Source organism: Girardinichthys multiradiatus, chromosome 5 (genome assembly GCF_021462225.1).
Source record: "Girardinichthys multiradiatus isolate DD_20200921_A chromosome 5, DD_fGirMul_XY1, whole genome shotgun sequence".
Taxonomy (NCBI): Eukaryota; Metazoa; Chordata; class Actinopteri; order Cyprinodontiformes; family Goodeidae; genus Girardinichthys; species Girardinichthys multiradiatus.
In genome coordinates, this window is record NC_061798.1 from 24,078,809 (window position 1) to 24,083,123 (window position 4,315).

The 4,315-nt window shown below is 39.4% G+C and overlaps 1 long non-coding RNA gene across 1 annotated transcript; it reads right to left on the minus strand.

Moving 5' to 3' along the window:
• Positions 1 to 2,743: 2,743 nt before the first annotated feature.
• LOC124867686 lies at positions 2,744 to 3,329 on the minus strand. The gene is made up of 2 exons (XR_007038129.1): positions 2,885 to 3,329; positions 2,744 to 2,810 (listed from the first exon to the last, which is right to left on the minus strand). It is a non-coding gene; the product is annotated as an uncharacterized LOC124867686 (long non-coding RNA).
• Positions 3,330 to 4,315: the final 986 nt, after the last annotated feature.

The window sequence follows — 4,315 nt, forward strand, 5'->3', positions numbered from 1 at the left end:
TTTTTATTTCAGCATTTTAATCGGGCACTTGGCAACCAGCTAGAAATCCGGGCTCATTTTAGCATAGATAATCCATACAGTTCTCTACAAAATTCCAGCAAGCTGTTCCAAATTCAGCCACTTCCTACACTGATCCAGAATGGAAGAATATGGCTCTATACCTAGGTGCTGTGTACCATCATCATGTAGTCATTGAATTGCAGTATTAAATATCTATAACTCGGGACACAGACCTATTCTAAGGAGAGTTCTGCTTCCTGAAATACGTTCCTGCATCTGTAGGGTGTTGCACTGAAGTTTCTTCTACATGGTTACTGCCCATGTTTGCACACTTATGAGGAGTGAGGGAATTGGGTTTTACATGGAAATTTGGCAGATCAAGTTTATGCCAAAAAGCTTGATTTTGGTCAAGACAACAGCACCTTCTTCCAAGCCTTTTTTAAATCATTTCCATAGTGGTTGTCTGGTTGATTCTGTTTTTAACTGCAACCAGGCTGTTAACAAGCTCCTACATCTACTGTAGCTTAATGCTGATTCATCACCTTTGTCATGATCTTCTTCAGATTAAGAGTAATTGATAATTGCCTTCTTCTCGGCAGACTTTATCCTGTTGGTCTTGTATGCCATTCAAGCCTTATACCGATGTACTGCATTGGTCCTTGATGTCCTTTGATAGCTTTTCAGAGTCCCCCCAAGGTGCTGGAGAAGTTCGAAAGGAAAATAAAACTTTCTGCAGACAAGGGTGCTTTAGACACATAAAGAGCTATCTGCAGATGACAGATTATTTGCAAACTGTGTGATACATGGGTACATACCCAAACCACATGTCCTATAAAATTCTTGTTCATACATATTACATGCTGATGATTTTGGAACTTCTAAATATTTAATATTTTAGGAGATTTTTGGTTGGCATTCTGACTTATTTTCCCCACTGTAACTTATTGATAAGAGCATGTTGTCAAATTGTATGAGTAAATCCAAATGCAGCTATTCTCGCTCATTTGCAAAGACTGTTTTAAACTAGAAAATTGGGTAATGTGTCATGACACCTTATAAAGAAACAATGGCTGGTAAAATACCTATTTCTATTGAATTTGGTGTTATAGAGGACAACAGGTCAGTACTTAATCAAATGAGTCTGCTCAGTTGTCCATTATTTTCTCTGGGTTTATGATTCAAAATTTCTCCTCTAGTATTTGTTGCCTTGGTTGCTAATTAGTTCTCAAAACCTTTGATGGGAGGTTTTGGAAGTCTAGACAAACAAAGGCACGCATCTCAAATTTCGTTTTTGGCCTCATGTCCCACATGCAGACAGCTTTTGCCCGGCAAAGCATTTTGTTATTCGTTTAGCATACATTTCCTTTTCATGTCCGCCTCAGCCTTTGTATCCCACCTCTCGCATCCCCTGCTGCCTTCATGCTGTGGCACGGGCAGGGCTTGACAGATCCTCAGAGCAACATGGTCTTATGATAGATTTTTCACCATCAAAAGGCAGCTCTTTGTGGCCAACAGGCCTTTCATTTGAACACTGAAAACAATAACCAGAAATGGTGAATATCTTGTTTGTATCCTTGGGTGTTATAGCACACAGATCAGGGTCAGATATCCACATCCATGAACAAGATCTGATTGTGATTAGGTTCAACACTCCTGAGCTGACCTATCTTTCGATTGGTGTGTATTATTTATCAGCACTCTCCTAGTGTGGTATCTGCACATTATCTACCACAATAAATTACATTTATTATTGTTATTGTGGCTGCATGGTGGTGCAGTTGGTAGCACTGTTGCCTTGCAGCAAGAAGGTCCTGGGTTTGATTCCCAGCCTGGGGTCTTTCTGCATGGAGTTTGCATGTTCTCCCCGTGCATGCGTGGGTTCTCACCGGGTACTCCAGCTTCCTCCCACAGTCCAAAGACATGCCTGTTAGGTTAATTGGTCACTCTAAATTGCCCTTAAGTGTATGAATTAGTGTGTGCGTGGTTGTTTGTGTGTTGCCCTGCGATGGACTGGCGACCTGTCCAGGGTGTACCCTGCCTCTCACCCATAGACTGCTGGAGATAGGCACCAGCTCCCCTGCAACCTACTATGGAATAAGCAGTAGAAAATGACTATTCTTATAGTTGTGTTTCTTCTTGGATTGGGTTGTCTGCAACCTCCAACTCTGCCATGTATAATTTAAATTTATATATTTATTATGAAACACTAAATGTGAAGTTATAAATGATTGCTTTTTATGGCTTCTTTTGGAAAAGTATTCTTTATAATCATTTATAATTTGCAATACATATATTTTGTTATATGAAGCAACAGTATTTGGAATTTGTTTTTAGAAAGAATAAAAAAAAAATCTAAATATGCATAGAAGATATTGCACTGCAACAATGAAATAATATAATTAACTGCAGTGCAACAGTCTGAAACTTAAGTTAATTTCAGCTTTTGAAAAAACTGACAGATTTTTAAAAGTGCATGCTATGTCTGCTATTTTGCCCATTATATTAAACACAACCAGCTCAGTTCATTTTGTTTTATTGATACAGCACAATCGACAACAAACTGAACAAAGCTTCAGGAACAAATTATGGCAGATCAGTTATAAAAGAGAATTGTACCAACAACTGAGCTTTGTGATAGACTTGTATTTCCTTTCGGAACGATCTCTTACCACTTGTGACAACGCTGTCATAATGTTTGTTATAGATCTGACCCACATGCAGAATAACACTCAGGAGAAAGGTAGTAAGTTAAAAGATTTATTTTCATGGGAGTGAAATGGGTTTGCAATTTGGGACTGGTACATCTCCATCTGCACAGAAGATGGAGAGGGTAAGATCATAGGAAATATAGAGTATGGTAAAGTAGGTTTGTCATTAAGCTTACTGGAGAAAGAAGGTGAACTGCCAGAGGGATGAGAGATGCGGGGTATGAGAGCACAATGCAGGAGCAGTTCTGTGAAGGTAGATCCTTAGGAGCCTTGATCTAGGACTGTGTGATGAAAGCGGATTGATGGTGTGGAGCACAGGTTGGAGGGTCTTGCGTGAGAGTTGGTTGGAGGGTGGAGAGGGTTCGCTTATAATTTGATCAGGATGGTCGAAGAGCAAGGAAGCTGCCAACTTGAACTTGATCCGGAGGAAATAACTAGAGACTTGAATCCTCATCCAGAAGTCAGAAAACACTCTTTAAGAAGAGTCTGGAAACCAGCTTGAACTCGACCAGGTCTGGAAGCAATCTGAGGAGGAGGACATACTTAAATTATTCAGAGTTCAGGAGGAAACAAGAAAGCAAAACTAGAGCTAGAATTTGGCGAGAGTCTGTTACTACTGGAGGCTGGTACTCAGGCATCGAAGTGCTGGCAGCTTCCAGTCTATATACACCTCCAGGTAATTAGTAAATGCGAATCACCTGTGCTGTCTGCCTCTGTGAACTCCAACACCATCTAGTGACCAAGCAGAGTAAATAGCAGGCAACACAAACACAGTAAACTCACAGACCCTGACAAATGCATTGTTTATGATTTACAACATATGATTTAAACCACTTGTAACCCAGTCCAAAATAAAGGTATTTTGGATTGAATTAAGTTCATGAAAGGAGTAATAATTTAGACTGTGACAAAAATGTTGTCTTACATGTTAAAATTGTTATAAATAAGTTTAAAAAACTGTGTTTGTAAGTACTTAAAATACTATGGTATAAGAAGTTAAAGAATTTACAAATATGTAGTTTAAACACGTTTTTATAAAAATGTAATCTTCATTATACTTTGTTTTCAAGAGCTCATGTTTATAAGAGGAAGTGGTGTAGAGCCGAACAAATTTGCCAGTCCGTGATTGGCCAAGGACCAGGAAGTACAACGGGAATTGGAAGTAATCTACAGCATGAGAGATAGCTTGACCGCGCTGGAAAGAAACGTGGCGAAGTTATTAAAACGGGTGTTTGCTGATATTTTAGACTTTCAACTTGATAGTCTGTGTACAGATATCAACTCTACCCTTTTGTTTGAAGCTACTGTGATTATTTCAACCTGGAATTTGCTGTACAGTAGTTGTGAGCTTTTATTTATTGCTTGCTAATGCATTAGCATTCATTAACAAAGTGGATGGACTTGGAGTACTGTAAGCTAAATTGGCTAACAGAAGAAGACTTAGTTAATGTTTCCATCGTGGGAGCTTCCAGAGTTAAGCCTAATGCAGAGAGATGAGCTTACACTGATAGTGTATATGACTGTGCTGGAAAACTTCACTGGCCTTCTTCACTGGACTTTCCTGCTGCCTGCTGATTCCTGTGGACCAAGAGACTGGTAAAGGAGCT